Source organism: Lolium perenne, chromosome 1 (genome assembly GCF_019359855.2).
Source record: "Lolium perenne isolate Kyuss_39 chromosome 1, Kyuss_2.0, whole genome shotgun sequence".
In the NCBI taxonomy this organism is placed as follows: Eukaryota; Viridiplantae; Streptophyta; class Magnoliopsida; order Poales; family Poaceae; genus Lolium; species Lolium perenne.
The window spans coordinates 202,645,613-202,669,198 of NC_067244.2; the positions used below are offsets into that span (position 1 = coordinate 202,645,613).

Sequence of the window (23,586 nt, forward strand, 5' to 3'; positions counted from 1 at the left end):
AAAGACTAGCTGAGATGGAGGGAGTATAATGTTAGCATGTCCGGCCAATTTCTCTCGGGTTTGCGTCGACATGGACATATCCATATTATGTACGAAACGCAACTTGTCCCTACCGTGATCAATGGCCAATGTATCGGCGCCGAACACCATGCATATATATCACGGCTGGCATTATGAATACTTATATAAACAAGTCATGGCACTGCTCGATCGGCTCCAGCCAAGAGATACCGATCTATACGCGCCATGTAGGTACGAACGTTCTGTCGCGAGACCAGGGTTTGTGCGGCGGGCGCTGAGGGCATCTCCAGCGGCGCGACGCATTTCGAACATCGAAACGGACGCGTCGTGTTCGTTTGCGTCGGTCGAAATGGTCGAAATCGTCCGGGCGTCCGTTTGCGTCGGGGGTGGCTCCAGCGGCGCGACGCATAAATTTTTTTTTTTCATTCATGCAACCATAATTTACGTTAAAAAAAACATAAAAAAGCCATAAAGGCGTGCTAAAAGTTGCTGCTGCCTACTGGTCGTCGTCACTGACGAGGTTAATGAACTCCGGCGTCGGCCATGGAAGCTCGTACGCCGGCGGTGGAGAAGGTACCGCCGCATGGGCAGGAGGCTGTGGCCAGGGATCCCACGCCGGAGCAGCAGGCGGAGCGCGGTCGTTGGAACGCGTCGGCGTTGCCGGAGGAGTCGCCGGCCTCCCCTGCGCGAGCGCTGACTCCCGCAGCTGGATTGCGAGCCCCTCCCACAAAGCGAGCTCGTTGAGCTCGTCCTGCGCGCTGTTGGCCAGTGCCATGACAATGGCCTCATCCTCGGAAAGGTCCGGCGGCTGGGTCTCCGGATCCCACGCCGGCCCGCCGTCATCGTGGTCGTAGTCGACCCCGTCGACGCCCTCGTCCGCGTCCTCCTCGTCGTCCGCGTCCTCCTGGTCGTTCTCTTCTTCTTCTGCGGCGATCTCTCGTTCGAAGAAGTCCACGTCGCCGAGGTAGCCAGCGCGGCGGCGCGCGTCGAACTCCCACGTCCCGAATGAAATCCAGTTGTAGGAGTTCAGGGCGTACGCCTCATCCTCCCGCAGATCCGGCGGCAAGATCGCTCGGCGGCGGCGCACCTCGTCCCGCCGCTCTCGGCCCTCGCGCGGCATGGGGGGGACCGGCACGCGCCGCGAGTTCAGGTACCAGCCCCCTCCCGGCAAGTTCGCGTCCAGTCATGGCACAGGTCGGTTTTCCTCCCATAGCTGCCGCGCGAGCTCAACTCGGACGTACCGGCCGACCCTTGCCTTCTTGCCGGAACGCGAGCCGCTTGCCTCCTGGTCGTTCTTCGTCTTGCGGAACGGCCAACATTTCTTTCCCATGGCGTCGGTGGGGTGGATACTGTGGGATTTGGCAATGGTTTGGTCGTCGAAATGGACGCCGGCAGCGTCCATTTAAAAGGCTCTGACGCCATATCGCCTTCAATGGCCTGCTAGTGCAACGTCTACTAGCTGCGCACGCTCGCGGAAGCCGAGGCACGCCATTAACGCGGCCCTGCGGAGGCTGCAGCGCGCCGCCCGGAAGTAATGGCCGAAGACGAAGCAGTTGTGCCGCTGCCAGGCGGGCCCGTGCGAGGACCGAGCGGACACTTTGCGCGTCCGCGCAGCGTCCGCCGAGACGCAAATCTGCCGCATATTTGGGCCAGGTTTGCGTCTCTGCGGACGGCCCGGTCACTTTGCGTCGCGCCGCTGGAGGTGGTGCACGACGCATTTTCGGTCACGGCGGACACAAACGGTCGCTCAGCGTCCGTTTGCGTCGCGCCGCTGGAGATGTCCTGAGTATAAAAGGGGTGCCGACGTCCGTCCTGGCTGTCCGCGATCGAGGCCACCAACCCAACCTAGCCTTTTTTTTCGAAACACACTTCAGACATAGACGCTCACATATACGTACATATAATTACCCATGTGAACGCACACACGCACACCCTACCCTATGAGCACTTTCGAGAGACTGCGTTCAAAAATTTTTATCCGATGGGTATTGAGATTGACGAAGTCATCACAGACACCTCGCTAATCCAACCCAACATAGCCTTAATCGAGCCCACAAGGACGTCTGTGCTAATTATTTTTGAGGTATCTCCAACATAGAGACCTATTAGGTTCGTAGAATGGATTATCGTGAATAAAAAAGAAATCCAACACGGTGATTTATATTTTTGGTTTTTTCTGTTCCGCTTTTGCTTCAGTGTCGCCCCTTTCCAAACTTTTCCTATTGCGAATGGTCAAGATCTCATGATACCTCTTCGTGACCTAACTTATTAAAAATTTACATAACCCCTAGATCTTTTAGAGTTTAGACGCTAAACCCCCTCATATCTGAATAGTATATTTAATCTCTAAAGTTTCTAAAACCAGCCAATTACCCTACCCTTTGGTAAGCTATTTAGGAGACTGGTTTTGGGATGTGGCACTGCCAAAATTAGGTACAACTTGGAGAGGCTCAGGAAACCGTCACCGTCGAGGCTAGTGACAGCGTCACCAACTCACCATGTAGGCATCCACGACCGACCGACCATGCTGGTTTACTGCAACAGGCTGCTGATCGTCAAAGGGGCAAGGGCGTCGACGAAACGAGAGCGGCACACTGCCTGTCGACTATCGTAGTTGTGGCTAGATGTGAAGTTCGTTCGCTTAGGAAATTGGGCGCCTACGAGCAGCAAAGCACCGTAGCTGGCCTGGGATTTCCATCATCAGATCTTGTACATAATAGGTCAAAGATGCAAAGCTAAACTTTCATGCAAACGGCCACGTCGCAGACCTAAACGAGACGACTATTGTGCGGCCGAAGCACCGTCCCGTACTTCGGCCCACATGGCGATACCGGCGGTGTTCTCCGGCTGTTGTTGCTCCTCGTACTGGCGTTGCTTGCGGACCTGCTCTATTACATCATGTCCAATTCCACCGGCTCCGACGTGGTAATCAGGACAGAGTTTGTGGTGTGGCACCACAGGGCAAAGGGGCTCGTCCCCTCCCCCAACGTGCACGTCAGCGAGAAGAAGGAAGACATTGACTAATTTTTTGACAACCCAGTCCCATATTGGGCGAATGACAGAGCGCTGGCAAAACCAGCCTCCAAAACAACTTACCCGACTCTAGGGGTCCATTGGCTGGTTTTACAAAAAAAAATCGGAATTAAAGACACCTGTTTAAAGTTGAGAGGGTTACCGTCCAAATTTAAAAACTCCCAGGGGTTATGCAAACTTTTAGCAGTAACTTATCGTGGTGGGGGGCTCGTGACTCACTCGCCCCTTGCGCTTCTCGTGCGACTCGCGTTCCACCTGCGCTTCCTTGGGTGTGTCCTCTAGCAAGAGAAGGCACATGGCAGATCCGTCCGCCGAGCGAACTGGTCCTGATGATATGCAACTCGGCTTCGCTCAGCCGCTCAGCTTATCCCACCACGGGGGGCAGCTCCTCTACAGTTGTACTATTACTGTACGGTACAGTAATTCATCTAATCTGCCGACAAATGCAATCGAACGGACCTCCTTCTATTCGTAGGCATGTCTTCTAAACAAATCCAAAAAACAGAGCACGATCATCTCTTACTTACGGATTGATCAATCCGGCTAAGCAGGTGCATCTCTTAATCCACCTTTAATCTGTAGGGTTCTAACTCACGATCCGCTCGGCCGGCCGGCCGGATACGCCGGCCTCCTCGACGGCTGCTGCTGCGAGTGGCCTCGCAAGTACAGCAATGAGTTGGCCGGTCTCGTCTACGGTCGCTGCCGACGGCGGCCTTGCAAGTTCAGCAATGAGCCTACATGTCCCACGGTGAGCAGATGCAATTTTGACGGCAAGCCTTTTTTGTTTGTAATTAGGTGTGAGCACGGAGGATACGAAGAGGCCCGTTCGATTATAAATTGATGGCAGATTTTGTGAACTAATGTACCCGTACAGTAATAGTACAACTGCAGAGGATCCACGCCCCCCACGACGATATGCTAGCGGGAGGGCTCCTTCAACAGCTCCTCTATTGCCTCGTTCATTTCCTCAAGGGTGTGGTCACATCCCGCCTCCTTCTGGGCAGTTTTGAAGGAGGCAAGCAGGACGGCCTGCTCAGCCCTCATCAGTGGGTGGGCGAAGTCCTCCTCATCGAACCCATCAACATCCTCGCGCAAGTAGCTCCACGTAAGGGTGAGGCAGCACGTGTGCAGGAAGCATCTCGCCGTTCCTATCATGGCAGCACCACCTCCAGGAACACAAATGAACGTAAAAAAGGATGTGACTATTTCTCAGTCATGAGAACCAACTTCGTTCTCAGTCAAATAATGTTATAAACTCTATTTTTTCAATAAAGGGAATATATTAATATCAAAACGATACCAATTACACCCAACCTCTGCAACAATGCACCACCCTAATAGCACTACGGATGCACACAGCCAAAAAAAAGGAAAAGAAAATTAATAAACAAAAATCCCGCTACAGTATCTCGGGCCTAACAACAACAATACATCCTCCGCCAAGACAACATCTGAAATACAGAATCTAAAAAAACGACGCCTTCAAGAAGGGAACAGTGCGCTAACACCATCGTCGCCCGATCAACGATCTTAGGTTTTCACCCTGAAGATAGTCCCCGCTCTCAAAACAATGCCTCCAACAAAGTCATTGCCAGGCACAACCAGTTAAGGCCAGACCTTGGGTTTTCACCCTGAAAGGTAGGACTCTGAACTTCACCTGTGTTGTCGCCCCCACTTTCATACCGCTGATGTGAAGCCCGGAACACCAAGCAAGTCCCTCAACAACGCGGAGACTTGAACCTCCCTTAGCTAGTCCTCCCCTCCGGCCTTCATGAACTTCTCTTCTTCCGACTTTCATCATGGATCAATAGTCACTTGATGTCAACACAGAAAAAGAGCTTCGCGCTGCTCCCTCCAGAACCAATCGGTCGGAATAAAATCATGGTTGCGCACGACCGAATACCACCGATCCAGCAAACTCCAGGCAAAAAACACTGTTACATTCGTCGGCGGAGCCTTCCGGAACTCAACACTCCGGCTAGATCACGAGTCCAGGCCTCCGGTTGGTCTTCCTCTTCACGCAAGAGAGACCCTAGGACCACCGCCTTTATTCAGGTCGGACCCCCACGTCGGCGACCATCCCGGGCTGGCCACTCCAACCCTCCAACGGCGACTCCGTCGCCGGCTTCCAAGCATCTCCATCTCGCCGCCGGAACACGGTGATAGATCGATAGATCCACCACCACCAACCGCAGGCCGACCCTCTCCGGCGAAGAAGAGGGCCACCTACACCGTCGTACCCAAGGCTGCTGCCCCGGGCGACCTCGTGTCGCGGGTGAAGCCCGAGATCGCCTCCACTCACCGGCGAGAGGCGAGGGGAAATTAGCGCAGGCCATGAGCCTGGCCGCTGCCCACCACCAGCCCATGTCGGAGTGCTGCGGAGAGCCGACGGGAGGAGGGAGGCCGCAGCGCTGGCCGCCGCCGCCCATCCCAACCGCGCCGGCCGATCCACCAGGGGAGAGCCGACGGGAGAAGGGGGCGCAGCGCAGGCCGCCGCCGACCAACCCATCCGCGCGCCCGCCATGCGTCGAGGAAAATAAACTCATAATTAACACGAATCATGATACAAATCAAATAACGTAAAACTTGACTGACCATGAAGTTAACTGAGAACTGGCAAATCTTATAAAAAGGTTCTCGCGATTGTTGGAAATGGATGGCCATGCGTCGGAGGGCTGCCCGCACGGCCACCCCAACAAACAAAATCAAATCATGATGAGTCTCATTCCTCGTATCGGGCCTCGCTGGAATCCGAGAGAATCTCCCCCGGAACCCACTTGCCCGGCCTCGCTCGCCGTGCGCGCGCGTCGTATAGTACTACCTGCGGCGCTTTCCTTAACCTGGCCAGCTTGGCCTGTACGGTGTCTGTCGGCGTAAATCTGGGAGTGGATGGACGGATCGTGTCCCCGCCGCGATTTTATCGGACGCCATTGGCCAAGTTGTATCAGCGAATTTTTTTTATCAGACGCCAATGGCCGGTAAGCATCGCGCAAGTGGCAATTTTTTTTTTTTTTGCTGTACGTACCTCTTGGCGATGTCGCGTAGCTGCTTTGCGTTGTTCGCTCCGTGCGCGCGTGCGCTCGCGCCGGCCGGCGACCAGGACGACGCGGCGGCCGGATGCGCTGGCTTCGTTCAGTCTAGATTGGACTGTGATGTGATCGCGTCGCAGCTCCTGCGACGTCGCGTGCGCGAGAGATTAGTTTGCTCCGAGCCGTGTTTTAGTGAAGAATCATCGATGGTTCTTCTTACTGAAGAATCGGTGATTTGGCCGTGTGTAGTCAGTGGAGGCCGGTGAGGACGGAAGGCCTGTCCGGGAGCTGTCGTCAGATCAACTTAGAAGAGTGTAGCCGCGCGGCAGGTAGAAGGAGAAGATCGAGTAGGAATAAAATGACCGGGTGGGGAATTTATTTGCCAAGTTGAATGGATAGAGGATACTTTCCGGGCGCGTAGGGCGTGAGTGTGAGAAGTTCGTTTCTCGAAAAAGAGGCCCAATTCAGTTTAGAACCAGCTTCTACTTCACTGGAGTTCGTCTCGTGCTGCCTACATCGTTCCAGTGGCCCAGTGGTGGCGTGCCCTCTTCCATCGCTCTCCCCACTCTAATTCATAAGATGGCGAGACAACCCTAAAATGAAAAAATTTTGCGAGGCCATCTTGAACCGCAGCGCTCCTGCGCCTCCTTGTCGCGGCCGGTGGCGTCGGCGTCGGCGTGGCGCGGCCATCACTGTCGGCGAACGGCAAGCGCAGGCAAGACGAAGGAGCCGGAGCAAGAATGAGCCCTGCATGAGGTCTTTTGGCTCCCGCCGAAGCTTTGCTATGCCGAATAGGCCACCGTCGTGCACGAGGGAGTTTAGCTATGCTTTTCCTTTCCTGGCTGGGAAGTTTTCTGTAGAAATGGTACCGTGGAAAGTTGTTTGTAGAAATGGTGTAACGGCTCGCAGCCCGTCGTTGAATGCCTTATCTGTCTCAGTAGTCTGCAACCTCGAGCGCATTCATCATATGGACGTTTGTTAGCTCCGGCGTCTAAATTGATGGGGTGCGGTGAGAGCAGATGGAGTAAGAATGCTAGTTGTAGAGAAAAAACGAAGATGCAAAATGCAAATGGTGCCAACAAATCGGGTTTGCTGCTGCTACTGACAGCTCAAACCCTTGGTACAGCAGTAGTACCTAGTACGTCACGTGGAACTGCGTTTCCTTTTTTGTTTAACTGAATGCTGTTACAACATCATGCTGGGTTTTCATTACAGGCTCAGAATGCAACTACAAGATCACACAAGAAGCTATAAAACAAGCTAACCCTAAGACGTCGTTTGGTCCCATCGAAGAAGCCATGTCTCTTCAGCTGTACACGAGTCACCAAACCTGATCAAAACCAATAGACCTCACTTGCAGCCATAACGATAACCATAGGAATAGAAGCTGGACCAGCACAGCAAGCAAAACTCAAGAATTGACGGGAAAGGGGCTTCCAACAACGCCTCCAAGGAGGGGAACGACGCCCAGCGGGGACATCGGGACAGACCAAGGTCGTGAAAACATGACCGCATATGTGGCACGCCACCGCCCTAAAACAGCCACCCTAGGCGTCGAGATGACCACCGAGAAAAAATGTGCCAAAGAAGATAGCGAGACAATAACGGGCGGATGACGAAGAGACCATGGGGGGGGGGGGGGGGGACTCCAAAGTCATTGTGGTAGCAAAAGTCGAGCAAAAGCCCATGGTGAAGCACGCGAACAGAAGAGACATGATGCAGAAAATCGATGTGGGCTTCATCGCGACGCCTTCAAGAGGGAGAAACAGCTGTCATCTTCTAGAGTAATTCCACCAATGCCTCCCGCCGGTCCCTAGTGCTGCTCCTTCGTTGGCGTGGCCCACCCCCGAGCTGCTCTTCGCCGGCGCACCCGCCCCCGAGTTGTGCCACCATAGGCGCGCCGCTCATGAGAAGCTCCTCCGCAGGCTCACCCGTGTGGAAGCTCCTCTCGGACAGGGTCCGCCCCTTCATTGATCACCGGAGTGGCGGCTCCTCCTGGCCATGGTCTGACCTCCGGCCACTGTCCATGCTCGCAGCAACCACCTCACATTTGTCTTGTGTGGTTGTTTGAGTGCTCCATTGTGACCTCCGTGGTTAATGGCGGTGCTTTTACAGACCTATGGATGGCACTGCTGCAAGTGTTGTGTAACGTTGCTAGAAATGGCGGCATGGTCGTCTTCCGACGGCACTCCGCGATGCTGCTCGCTGTAGTCATTAATTAAGGATTTGCTACAGCTAGTAGGGGATTTTGGTACATAATCGTATTATTTTTGCTACATCACTTTTTTGGTTTCAAAAGAAGCCTGGTGACCGGGTGTATACGTGAGCACGCATCCGCAAAGCGACACGTGTCTAACTCCGTTAATTGTTCCGTGAGCTGATACTTCTTATTAAATGGGAAACCCCTTCGTTTGGTGTGGGTCTCAGCCCCTTCGATGGCGCATAGGGACAAAAGATGGAAGAGAAAAAGCAATGGGCGTGGGACGTCGAGACTGCATTTTCAGGCAGGTTACAGTACATGGACCCCATGGAGCATTAAATTTCTGCCGTGACCTTGTGACCCTCATCCACTCCCACCTCTTTCTCACTGAGTCACTGCCCGCTCATGGAGCTCGGGACTGGCACCGTGCGGCTTTACTTCTGCGAGGTCCGCGACTCCCAGGACAAGGGCGACCGCGTTCCGCTGCGGCTCACCGTCCACCTTCACTGAGCACAGAGGGCTCGAGGCGGGGCCCTGTTCGGGGGTGTTCGACGGCCACGGCGGGCAGATCGCGGCGGAGTTCGCCACTGCGGCCTCCTCGACGGCGGCGGCCTCCCCCAGCGCTTCTCGGCATAGGAGGCTTCCCTCGACGGATGGCCCGACGGCGGCGGCTCCCCCGGCGTTTTCTCGGTGGAGGCGGTCGGCGAGAGTCCCCGCCTGCTGTAGTCACGCCTCGCCACCGCCGCTGCAGTCTCGGCCAGAGACCACCGGCAAGAGCCCCCGCCGCTGCCCGCCTGCTGTATTGGCCGCATGCGGTAGTCCCTACCGGTGCTGTAGTCTCCATCGCCACCAGCCTGCTTTAGTCGTCGCCGCCGGCCTGCTGTAATCACGGATTGGTAGTTGTTTTTTACCCGTGACCCACATAGAGGCCAAGAACTATTCTGGTGTAGCAGTTCTTTGTGCCGATGCCAGATCCGGCGGCTCCCTGTTTCTAATCGATCCCAGTTCCTTAAATCCCTCTTTGATTCATGCAGTTTTCTCCAAGAAAAAATAATACCGATTTGCCTCTACTATTTCTAATCGATCCCAGTTCCTTAAATCCCTCCTTTGATCCGGAGTATTTCTGTTTTGGTCTTTGGGAGTAGTTGATTTGATTTATATGGAAGTCTTTTTGGGAGTAGTTGATTTATATGATACTGCTAAAGATTCGCTCTAATTAACGACGCTTCTGGTGATTCTCCAGACGGTGGCGCCTACTCTGCCGATGGCGATGTACATGTGGCGCCCTGTCTACTCTGATTTTGGGCGGCGTCGGTGAGCTTGGACGGGATCGAGCGGACCACTGCCGCCGCACGCCATCGAGCGGAACCGAGCCCTTGACGCTCGCAGTCGCAGTAGAGTAAGGACGGCGCCAGTTGGGCCAGCTGCCGCACTTCAGGTGGCTCAACGGCGAGGTCGCCGGACCGCGACAAGGCGGCTGGGCCAGTTCGAGCGCCACCCATTGCGCCGCGCCGCGCATCCATCTCCCCGCGCCCTGGACTGACCGCCCCAAACCGGAATCGACCACTGCGATCCCCAATTTTTCCCAAATCACTTGCCCCCGGGAGAAGCTGAGAGGTGCGGCAGTGTGTTTGTACCGCGCAGTGGCAGCACTGAGCGGCTACGCGCCGGCGGCAGCTGCATGAGCAGCTCTGCCCTGTTCTAAACCGGGGAGAAGAAGATAAGCTAATTCTATTCCCCTGTGTACTGACAGATGGAGGCATGCCAGAATCGAATTAGTAGTTGTTTGTTGTCTACCCGTGACCCACACACAGTCCAAGTCACGCCGTTTGGGTTCTGTTTGTCAGGCCAGCATCTTAAAGCGAATCCGACGGTGATGACCGCGTGCTCACGTATACACCCGGTTACCAAATCCACTCTCTTTTTGGTTTTGCATCCTTTGAAGAATTATTTTGCTACAACCGTTATGTGGTTTTTGGTAAAAACGCACAACTTTTTTTCGCTACCTGGTCTCCGGTGATGTATCCGATAAGGTCATTTTTTTTTTTTGCTATGGTAGCACAATTTTTTGCTACAAGGTCTCCCACGAGATCCCGGTGAGATCTCACGTCAGCTCAGTCTATTTATTTTATTATTTCATGGATGAAATAGAAGATTTTTTTGCTACAATGAAGCAAAAGGGGATTTGGAAGGAAACCTGGCACTGTCCCTCGTTCGGGATGATCGGATTGCCTGAAGTTTTTTTTTTAACTGATTGCCTGAGAGTTCTTTATATATACGCGACGCAGACCATATCTGAGTTTAACCAGGAAAAGGTTATTGTGCATGCCAAGCCTGTACATATATGCTCTACACGTTGAGTTGCATATAAGCTCCGAATCCAGGTACATATTGTTGTTTCGTTAGCACATATGGACTACGGATCGGTTTATTGAACGAGACCACGAAGAAATAAAAACCTAACCGAACTCCTTCTCTTCTCCTCCCGAAATTTCCTTCTCACATTGTCATCCAGATCCACCGCCTCCACACCAAACCAATAAGACCTCTGCACCCGGAGCGGAAACCGGCGCTCCTTAGCTTCATATCCCCCACGGCCACGGGCCCTCTTCATCCTCCCCCAACTCGCCAGCCTCGCAGCAGTACGAGGTCCTTCCCGCTGATCGCAGCGGTGGACGGCCCTTACACGATGGAGGCTCCTCCGGCGGCGACCGATTGGACACTCCCGTCGGATCTCCTGCTCGAAATCGTCGCGCGTTCTGACATCTCCACCGTCGTCGCCTTTGCTCTTGCCTGCAAGCTCTTACGTCGGGACATCCTCAGCTCCTCCTTCATCCGCCGCCTCACCCAACGAGGAGGCATCGTTCCCCCGTGCATCCTCGCCTACCTCCACACCCACGACAACATGGACGATCCGCCGGCGCCCTTCTCTTTGGTCCACCCGGCCACGCCTGCAGCCTCGGCCTGTTTGAATGACTATATATCCCCATCAGTGTCGCGCTTCGCGCATGAACTCCTCGCCGAGCACAAGCCCCTGACCTCACGTGGTGGCCTCGTCCTCTTCCGCCGCCGCCGCATCAGCAACAAGCTCTCTAACCTGTGCGTGTACGAAGTATTCAGCGGTCGCTGCACCGTCTTCTCTGACCCGATAGACCCGAACAATAGCGATCGGTTTAAGTACGTCTTGCTCACCGCCGCAGATGGCATCGACTGCCCCTTCTTGATATGCGTCCTCCATCAAGTGGCCCTGCCCCACAACATCGACGCAAGTCCCATTGAGGTCCACACCGCCACGTCAATGAGTAACACCTGGGCACATACTATCACCAGCAACATCAACAGCGGGTTCTTTCGGAAGTTGTTTCAACAAAACATTGTCGTCCTCCGGGGCGGTGTCATCCATTGGCTAGCTCGGGAAAGCGGCGAGATCGCTTCCTACAATGTCTGCACAAGGGAGCATGGAACCATAAAGCTACCGGGCCCCGTCATCAACTGTAACGGCGAGCTCCATCTGGGATCATACTACTCGCATGATGAAAATAAGCTACTAAGGTTAGTGACCTTGAACAAGACATTCAACATATCCGTGTGGCATCAACTACCAAACGGGAATTGGGAGTCAGAGGCTCTTATGGTCGATCTGGAGGAGAAGCTACGGTCTCTGGACCCTTACAGTGGAATGATTGTTCAATTCAGCCAGAGCTCTAGCGAAAAGACTAACATTGTGTTGTTGCATATAAGCATATATGTTTCTAGATGGCCGCCAACTAGTCGTACCATCATCCTTGACTTGGAGACGAAAGAGATGCGTGAGCTACATTGCCCAACTTCGCGAAAACTCTTTTTTACCGGCGTCGGTAGGTGTAGGAGTCGAATCCACCATCCATTCACTTCTAGATCCGTGAGGTACTTTTCCCGCACCCGCCGTGTACTGCGTATCGGTCTGGCAGCTTTATGTATTTCATCCATTATATTAAATCACGAACATACCAGGGGCCCGCCACTCACGGTCGCCCAGATATTATCCTTTTCGTTCAAGAGCTATGGTATCTCTCTCGTCTCTTCCCTTTCCAGTAGCGCCGCCGCCGCCTTCTTGCTTCCAGCTCCAAGAGGCAAAGGGGCCTGCCGATTTCTTGTGTTCTTCTTTTCTCCCTCACCTCTCACACGGCTCTACCTCACCTGATCTAGATCGAAGAGGAGGTCGCCGGAACGCCGCCGAATCGCCGAGATCCCAGGTCTGATGCCCAACAGCGCAACATGTGATGAATGACGAGGTGAAAGGGTGCGCATCGGAGGAGCTTGGAGAGGGAGCGGCACTACCGCCTGCCTCGTACTCCAAGACGGCTGCTGCCTCATCCCGGACTCCGGTGCGCCTCCATGCGCCTCTGTCATCTGTCGCTGCGGGCACCACATCCTGCGCCCGTTTTTTCAGATTGGCTCATCGATCTGGGGCTTCCAGCAGTGGCAAGCCGTATCCAAGACACGGCCAGATGCCCATATATGTGCTTATTCCATTCTTGTACTATTTGATCTGAACTGCAATCATTTGCATGCTATTTTCAGTCATACGTGTACTGTAGATGCAGAGTTAATTTGGGAAGAGTCGCCTAAACAACGATTAGTTTCTCACATATTTTGAACTAGTTTAACAAAATTTGTATTAATATCACATGATTAAAAGTTTATGGAAGTTTCGTAACTTTAGCACATGTTTCAATTTATTTTCCCATTAATTCCATTATTTTCACACCATTATTAAAAAGATTTTCCACAAATTTTATTACTGTCAAATTAAGTTTAACTATATTCCTATTCTCTTCACAAAGTTCTACCGATTTAGGTAACCAAAAAACATTTGGAAGTAATGTGAAACATACATGGAAAACTTAAACACTAAAAGGACTTCATGGTCAGCTTGTGAAACACATTTGAATAGCCCATTCATTAATGAAATACCATCCATCCATTTTTTACTATTGTGAAACATGCCCGGCAAACTTAAACACTAGAATGATTCCACGGTCAAGTTGTCAAACTTATGAAACAAAGTCAAATAGCATATTCAATATTGTGAAGCACAACTAGATGGATCCCATGGTCAACTTGTGAAGCACAGTCGAATATCCCATGTAGACAACTAGATGGATCCCATGGTCAACTTGTGAAGCACAGTCGAATATCCCATTCAATATTGAAATACCGTCATTAATTTTAAAATAATGTGAAAAATGCCCGACAAGTAGAAAAACTATAATGATTCCATGATAAAGTTGTGAAACTTATGAAACATAGTCAAATAGCTCATTCATTATCGAAACACCATCCATTCATTTGTAATTAATGTGAAACATGCCCTGAGAACTAAAACACTAGAAGGATTCCATGGCCAACTTGTGAAACACTATCTAAATCCTTACTAAAACAACGTCCATCCACTCTAACTAGTGTGAAACATGCCCGACTCCATTTCACTTAGGTTGATTTAATTTAGGCCGGAGGCAGACCTAAGTCAAGGTAATCCTCCTTTTCGAACTAAGACACTAGAATTATTCCATGGTCATCTTGTGAAACATTTGAAGAATTCCATGTTCAAGTTGTGAAACACAATACAATAAAGGTCATGCATTATTGAAACACCCTCCATTCATTTATAATTAAAGTAAAACATAAACGACCAAGTGAAACACTAGAATGATCACAAGATGAACATGTGAAACACAATCAAATAGCTCATACATTGTTGAAACATCCTTCATTCGTTTGTTAATAATGTGAAACATGAACTATAATGCGGAACACTAGAAGGGTCCAGTGGTGAACTTGTGAAACACAGTCTATAGCCCATGCATCATTGAAATATTTGTGAAACAACAGCTTAATTGTGGATCTGAAATAACTAGATGGATCCCATGGCGAACATGTGAAACACAATCCTATATCCTATGCATCTTTAAAATATTTGTGAAACAGCTGCATAATTATGGAAATGAAACAACCATATTATTTAAATTGTGAAACATCTGCATAATTATGGAAATGAAACAACCATATTATCGAAATACTCTCCATTCATTTATAATTAATGTGAAACATGAAAGACCAAGTGAAACACTAGAAGGATCACATCATAAAGTTGTGAAACAAGATCAAATATTCCATGCATTATTGAAACATCCCGCATTAATATGTATTTAATGGCAAACATGAACTGCCAAGCAAAACATTAGATGGATCCAATGGCGAGCTTGTGAAATACAATCCTATAGTCCATGCATCATTGAAATATTTGTGAAACAAGAGTTAATTGTTGAAGTGAAATAACTAGATGGATCCCATGGTGAACTTGTGAAACACAATCCTATTGCTCATGCATCATGGAAATATATGTGAAACAACAACTTAATTGTGGAAGTGAAACTAGATTATTTAAATGGTCATCCATTTTGTGAAAACACGGTAAAGAAGCCATGCATTATTGAAACATGCTCCATCTATTTGGAAGTAATGTGAAACATGCATGGAGAACTGAAACACTAAAAGGGTTCCATGGCCAGCTTGTGAAACACAACTGAATAGCCCATTAATTAATGAAATACCGTCCATCCATTTTTTTACTATTGTGAAACATGTCCGACGAACTTAAACACTACAATGATTCCATGATAAAGTTGTGAAACTTATGAAACATAGTCAAATAGCTCATTCATTATGAAACACCATCCATTCATTTGTAATTAATGTGAAATATGCCCCGAGAACTAAAACACTAGAAGAATTACATGGTCAACTTGTGAAACACTATCTAAATCTTTACTGAAACAACGTCCATCCACCTTAACTAATGTGAAACATGCTCGACGAACTAAAAAACTAGAATTATTCCATGGTCATATTATGAAACATTTGAAGAATTTCCATGTTCATCTTGTGAAACACAATACAATAAAGGTCATGCATTATTGAAACACCCTCCATTCATTTATAATTAATGCAAAATATAAACGACCAAGTGAAACACTAGAAGGATCACAAGATGAACATGTGAAGCACAATCAAATATCCCATACATTATTGAAACATCCTTCATTCATTTGTTAATAATGTGAAACATGAACTATCATGCGAAACACTAGAAGGGTCCAGTGGTGAACTTGTGAAACACAATCTATAGCCCATGCATCATTGAAATATTTGTGAAATAACATCTTAATTGTGGATCAGAAACAACTAGATGGATCCCATCAGAACTTGTGAAACACAATCCTATAGCCCATGCATCATTGAAATATTTGTGAAACAGTTGCATAATTATGGAAATGAAAAAACCATATTATTTTGAGAAACACAGTCGAATAGACCATGCATTACTGAAACACCCTCCATTAATTTGGAATTAATGTGAAACTTGCATGGAGAATTGAAACACTGGAAGGATCCCAGGGTCAACTTGTGAAGCACAGGCAAATATCCCCATTCATTATTGAAACACCATCTATCCATTTTAAAATAATGTGAAACATGCCCGACGAGTAGAAATAGTACAATGATTCCATGGTCAAGTTGTGAAACAATTGAAGGATTCCATGTTCAACTTATGAAACACGGTCAAATAGACCATACACTATTGAAACACCATACTTTCATTTGTAATTAATGTGAAACATGCCCGGAGTACTGAAACACTAAAAGGATTTTAGGGTCAACTTGTGAAACACTATCATAAAGCCTTACTGAAACAACATCCATCCTTATTAACTAAAGTGAAACATGCTCGGCGAACTAAAACCCTACAATTATTCCATGATAAACTTCTAAAACATTATTGTTCAACTTCTGCAGCACAATACAATAAAGCCCATGCATTATCGAATATTCTCCATTCATTTATAATTAATGTGAAACATCTTGTGAAACATTTGAAGAATTCCAAGTTCAACTTGTGAAACACAATACAATACATGCCATGCATTATTGAAACACCCTCCATTCATTTATAATTAATGAAAAACATAAACGACCAAGTGAAACACTAGAAGGATCACAAGATGAACATGTGAAACACAATAAAATAGCCCATACATTATTGAAATATCCTTCATTCATTTGTTAATAATGCGAAACATGAACTATCATGCGAAACACTAGAAGGGCCTAGTGGTGAACTTGTGAAACACAATCTATAGCCCATGCATCATTGAACTATTTGTGAAAAAAAGCTTAATTGTGGATCTGAAACAACTAGATGGATCCCATGGTCAACTTGCGAAGCACAGTTGAATATCCCATTCATTATTGAAATACCGTCCATTAATTTAAAAATAATGTGAAACATGCCCGACGAGTAGAAACAGTATAATAATTCCATGGTCAAGTTGTGAAACGGTTGAAGGATTCTATGTTCAACTTATGAAACACGGTCAACTAGACCATACACTATTGAAACACCATACTTTCATTTGTAATTAATGTGAAATATGCCTGGAGTACTGAAAATCTAGACGGATTCTAGGGTCATCTTGTGAAACAACATCATAAAGCCTTACTGAAACAACGTCCATCCGTATTAACTAAAGTGAAACATGCCCGACAAACTAAAACACTAGAATTATTCCATGATAAAGTTCTAAAACATTATAAGGCTTCCATGTTTAACTTGTGAAACACAATACAATAAAGCCCATGCATTATCGAAATACTCTCCAGTCATTTATAATTAATGTGGAACATGAAAGACCAAGTGAAACACTAGAATAATCACATCATAAACTTGTGAAACAAGATCAAATATCCCATGAATTATTGAAACATCCTGCATTCATATGTATTTAATGTGAAACATGAACTACCAAGCAAAACATTAGATGGATCCAATGGTGAGCTTGTGAAATAAAATCCTATAGTTCATGCATCACTGAAATATTTGTGAAACAAGAGTTAATCGTTGAAGTGAAATAACTAGATGGATCCCATGGTGAACTTGTGAAACACAGTCCTATTGCCCATGCATAATTGAAATATATGTGAAACAACAACTTAATTGTGGAAGTGAAACTAGATTATTTAAATGGTCATCCATTTTGTGAAAACATGGTAAATGAGCCATGCATTATTGAAACACGCTCCATCCATTTGGAAGTAATGTGAAACATGCATGGAGAACTGAAACACTAAAAGGATTCCATGGCCAGCTTGTGAAACACAGTTGAATAGCCCATTCATTAATGAAATACCGTCCATCCATTTTTTTTATTATTGTGAAACATGCCCGTCGAACTTAAATACTACAATGATTCCATGATAAAGTTGTGAAACTTATGAAACATAGTCAAATAGCTCATTCATTATTGAAACACCATCCATTCATTTGTAATTAATGTGAAACATGCCCCGAGAACTAAAACACTAGAAGGATTCCATGGCCAACTTGTGAAAACTATCTAAATCCTTAATGAAACAACGTCCATCCACTTTTAACTAACGTGAAACATGCCCGACGAATTAAGACACTAGAATTATTACATGGTCATCTTGTGAAACATTTGAAGAATTCCACGTTCAACTTGTGAAACACAATACAATAAAGGTCATGCATTATTGAAACACCCTCCATTCATTTATAATTAATGCCAAACATAAGCGACCAAGTGAAACACTAGAATGATCACAAGATGAACATGTGAAACACAATCAAATAGCCCATACATTATTGAAACATCCTTCATTCATTTGTTAATTTTTGTGAAACACAATACAATAAAGGTCATGCATTATTGATTTTTGTGTGAAACAATTGAATTTAGATCTTACATTTATACAAAAAAAGCGAAACAACCTACATCCATTTCAAACTAATGTGGAACACGGCGATCCGAGTGAAACACTGGAAGGATTTCATGGTCAACTTGTGAAACACATTTATATTGCTCATGCATTATTGAATTATTTGCTAAACACTACCTTAATTATGGAACAGAAACAACTAGTTATGTGAAATAGTAGCGATAATCATGGAAATTCGGATGCTTTATATATTGTTGTGAAACACATACAAAAACCATCCATTATTGAAATAAAAGTGAACCAATTGAAAGTCCTATTTTACATTGATATAAACTAAATGTGAAACACGCTCCATCTTTTTCAAACTTATATGAAACATGCCCAAGCAAGTGAGACTGTATAAGTGTTTTACAAAACCAGATTTCATGTGCTATCCAAAAGTAATATTATAGTGAAATCACATCCATCCTTTTCATGCTAATATGAAACATGCCAAAAAAGTGAAATACCCTCCATATTTTTTAACTAATATGAATCGTTCCCAACCAATTGAAAGACTAGAAGGATTGTGTGGTGAACCTATGAAACACATTCCCATAGTCCATGCATTATTGATTTTTTTTGAAACATTTGGAACCTAGATCTTACATTGATGCCAAAAAAGTGAAACCACCTCCATGCTTTTCATACTAATATGATACATGTCAAATCAAGTGAAACGCTCCCATAATTCAATGGTAACTGTGTGAAATACACTCATATAGCCCCAAGTAATTAAAAAAATTGTGACACAACTTTAACCTATAGATTACATTTGATTCAAAAAAAGTGAAACACGGGTCCATCCTTTTCTAATTAATAAGAAACATAACCAACCAATTGAAACAATAGAATCTTTGAATGGCGAAACCTTGAAACACATTCCCATAGGCCATGCACATTACTGAATAATTGGTGAAACAATTGGAAAAGAGATATTACATCGATGCAAAAAAATGAAACACCATCCATCCATTGAAAACTAATGTGGAGCATGTCAATACAAGTGAAACACTAGAAGGATTCCATGGTAAAGTTGTCAATACAAGTGAAACACTAGAAGGTGTTTCAATAATTAATGAGATATTCGACTTTGTTTCACAAGCTCATCATGGAATCCTTCTAGTGTTTCAGTTCCCCATGCATGTTTCACATTAGTTCCAAATGGATGGAGGATGTTTCAGTAATGCATGGGCTATTCAACTATTTTCACAAAATGGATGAGCATATAAATAATCAAGTTGTTTCATTTCCACAATAAAGTTGTTGTTTCACAAATGTTTCAATGATGCATGTGCTATAGGATTGTGGTTCACAAGTTCACCATGGGATCCGTCTTTTGGTTTAATTTCCACGATTAAGATGTTGCACAAATATTTCAATGATTCATGGGCTATAGGATTTCGTTTCACAAGTTAACCATTATATCATTCTAGTATTTCACTTGGTAGTTCATGTTTCACATTAATTACAAGTTAATGAAGGATGTTTCAATAATGCATGGGCTATTTGATTGTGTGTCACAAGTTCATCATGAGATCCTTCTAGTGTTTCACTTGGTCGTTCATGTTTCACATTAATTAAAAATGAATGGGGGATGTTTCAATAATGCATGGGAATTATTTGATTGTGGTTTCACAAGTTGGACATGGAATCCTTTCAGCTTGACTATGGAATAATTCTAGTATTTCAGTTCATCGGGCATGTTTAACCATTGTGAAAAATGGATGGACGGTGTTTCAATAATGAATGGGCTATTCAACTCTGTTTCACAAGCTGACCATGGAATTCTTCTAGTGTTTCAGTTCTCCATATATGTTTCACATTAAGTGCAAATGAATGGAGGGTGTTTCCATAATGCATGGGCTATTTGACTGTGTTTCATAAGTTGAACCTGAAATCCTTCAACTGTTTCACAACTTGACCATGGATACATGGGCTAATTGACTGAGTTTCACAATTTGACATTTGAATCCTTCTAGTGTTTCAGTTCTCCACATGTTTCACATTAGTTTCAAATGGATGGATGGTATTTCAATAATGCAAGGCTATTCAAGTTTGTTTCACAAAATATATATATGACCATTTAGACTCAACCGTTGTGATGAACGCAACTGTCGTACTGGGTTTTGTCATCAGCAACAACCACGTTCTCATCCATTTTGCAAATATAGTTCTTTCATTTCCACAAATAAGGTGTTGTTTCACAAATATTTCAATGACGCATTTGTTGAATGATTGTGTTTCACAAGTTCACCATGGGATCCTTTTAGTTATTTCATTTCCACAATTTCTTTATAGTTTCACAAATATTTCAATGATGCATGAGTGATAGGTTTGTGTTTCAAAAGTTCACCATGGGATCCTTCTCGTGTTTCAATAATTAATGCATGAGCTATTTGATCATGTTTGACAAGTTGAACATGAATCCTTCAACTGTTTCGAAAATTGACCATGCAATCATTATAGGGTATTACTTCGTGGGGCTTGTTTCACTATAGTCCAAAATGGATGGACGGTTTTTCAACAATAAAGTGGTGAATCAACTCTGTTTCACAAGTTGACCATGAAATCATTATAGTGTTCCAGTTCTCCATGCACGTTTCACATTAGATCGAAATAGATGGAGGGTGTTTCAATAATATATGGGCTATTCGACACTGTTACACAAAATGGATGTTTCATTTCCACAATTAATTTAATGTTTCACAAATATTTCAATGATGGATGGGTGACTGAGTTTCACAAGTTGACCATGGAATCCTTCTAGTGTTTCACTTCTCCATGTTTCACATTAGTTCCAAATATATAGAGGGTGTTTCAGTAATGCATGGGCTTTTCGATGTCTTTCACAAAATATATGACCATTTCAACTCAACCGTTTTGATGGACGTGACCGTCGTACTGGGTTTTTTCATCAACAACCACCACGTTCTCATCCATTTTTTGAATCTAGTTGTTTCAGTTCCACAAATAAGGTGTTGTTTCACAAATATTTCAATGATGCATTAGCTGTAGGATTGTGTTTCACAAGTTCACCATGGGATCCTTCTACTTGTTTCATTTGCACAATTTCTTTGCCATTTCACAAATATTTTAATGATGCATGGGGTTGTACGATTGTGTTTAACAAGTTCACCATGGGATCCTTCTAGTTGTTTCATTTCCAAAATTTCTTTGTCGTTTGACAAATATTTCAATGATGCATGGGCAATAGGTTTGTGTTTCACAAGTTCACCATGAGATCCTTCTCGTGTTTTAGTAATGCATGAGTTTTTTGAAAATGTTTGACAAGTTAAACATCAATCCTTCAACTGTTTCAAAAATTGACCATGGAATCATTCTGGGGGTTTAGTTCGTGGGGCGTGTTTCACTATAGTGAAAAATGGATAGATGGTGTTTCAATAATGAATGGGCGAATCAAATCTATTTCACAAGTTGACCATGGAATCACTATAGTGTTTCAATTTTCCACGCATGTTTCACATTAGTTCCAAATGGATGGAGGGTGTTTCAATAATATATGGGCTATTCGACTGCGTTACACAAAATGTATGACCATTTCAATAATCTAGTTGTTTCATTTCCACAATTAAGTTATTGTTTCACAAATATTTCAATGGTGCACGGGTGACTGAGTTTCACAAGTTGACCATGAAATCCTTCTAGTGTTTTAGTTCTACATGCATGTTTCACAGTAGTTCCAAATGGATGGAGGGAGTTTCAATAATGCATGGGCTATTCAACTGTGTTGCACAAAAAATATGACCATTTCGACTCAATCGTTGTGCTGGACGTGACTACTGTAGTGGGTTTTGTCATCAACAACAACCACGTTCTCATCCATTTTCTGAATCAAGTTGTTTCATTTCCAAAAATTATATGTTGTTTCACAAATATTTCAATGATGCATTAGTTGTAGGATTGTGTTTCAGAAGTTCACCATGGGATCCTTCTACTTGTTTCATTTTCACAATTTCTTTGTCGTTTCACAAATATTTCAATGCATGGGCTACAGGTTTGTTTTTCACAAGTGGATACTTCTAGTGTTTCAATAATACATGAGCTATTTGATTAGGTTTGACAAGTTGAACACAAATCCTTTAACTATTTCAAAAACTGAACATGGAATCATTCTAGGGTTTTAGTTCGCTCGGGCATGTTTCGCTATAGTGAAAAGTGGATGGACGGTGTTTCAATAATGAATGGTCTAGTCATCTCTGTTTCACAAGTTGACCATGGAACCATTATAGTTTTCGGTTCTCCATGCATGTTTCACATTAGTTCCAAATGGATGGAGGGTGTTCTAATAATATATGGGCTATTCGACTGTGTTACTCGAAATGGATGAACATTTCAATAATCTAGTTGTTTCATTTCCATAATTAAGTTATTGTTTCACAAATATTTCAATGATGCATGGGTGACTGCGTTTCACAAGTTGACCATAGAATCCTTCTAGTTTTTAAGTTCTCCATGCATGTTTCACATGTGTTCCAAATGGATGGAGGGTTGCAATAATTCATGGGCTATTTGACTGTGTTTCACAAAATATATGACCATTTTGTGAATCTAGTTGTTTCCATCATTTCCACAACTAAGGTGATGTTTCACAAATATTTCAATGATGCATTGGATGTACGTTGTTTCAAAAAAATTTCAATGATGCATTGGCTGTAGGATTGTGTTTCATAAGTTCACCATGGGATCATTCTAGTTGTTTCATTTCCACAACTAGCTACAGTTTCAAAAATATTTCAATGATGCATGGGCTATAAGTTTGTGTTTCACAAGTTCACCATGGAAATTGTGTTTCACAAGTTGAACATGAATCCTTCAACTCTTTCATGAGTTGACAATGAACCCTTACAGTGTTCCAATAATGAATGGGTTATTCGACTGTGTTTCACAAGTTGACCATGAAATCCTTCTAGTGTTTTAGTTCTCCATGCATGTTTCACATTAATTAGTTACATATGTAAGGAGGGTGTTTTCAGTAATGCATGGGCTATTTGACTCTGTTTCATAAAATGGATGACTATTTAAATAATCTAGTTGCTTTATTTCCACAATTAAGTTGTTGTTTCACAAATATTTCAACGATGGATGGGCTACGACTGAGTTTCACAAGTTGGCCATTGAATCCTTCTAGTGTTTCAGTTGTTCATGCACGTTTCATATTAGTTTCAAATGGATGGAGGGGTGTTTCAATAATGAATAGACTATTCGACTCTGTTTCACAAAATGGATGGCCATTTAAATAATCTAGTTTTTTTCATTTCCACGATTAAGGTGATGTTTCACAAATATTTTAGTGATGCACGAGATATAGGATTGTATTTCACAAGTTCAGCATGGGATCCCTCTAGTTGTTTCATTTCCATAATTAAGCTATTGTTTCACAAATATTTCAATGATGCATGCATTAGCTGTAGGATTGTGTTTTAAAAGTTCACCATGGGATCCTTCTAGTTGTTTCATTTC

General features: G+C 45.0%; 1 long non-coding RNA gene across 1 annotated transcript; it reads left to right on the top strand.

The window, feature by feature from the left end:
* The first annotated feature begins 12,280 nt into the window (after positions 1-12,280).
* On the top strand, positions 12,281-12,977 carry LOC127312807 (uncharacterized). The gene is made up of 2 exons (XR_007858612.1): positions 12,281-12,329; positions 12,472-12,977. It is a non-coding gene; the product is annotated as an uncharacterized lncRNA (long non-coding RNA).
* Positions 12,978-23,586: the final 10,609 nt, after the last annotated feature.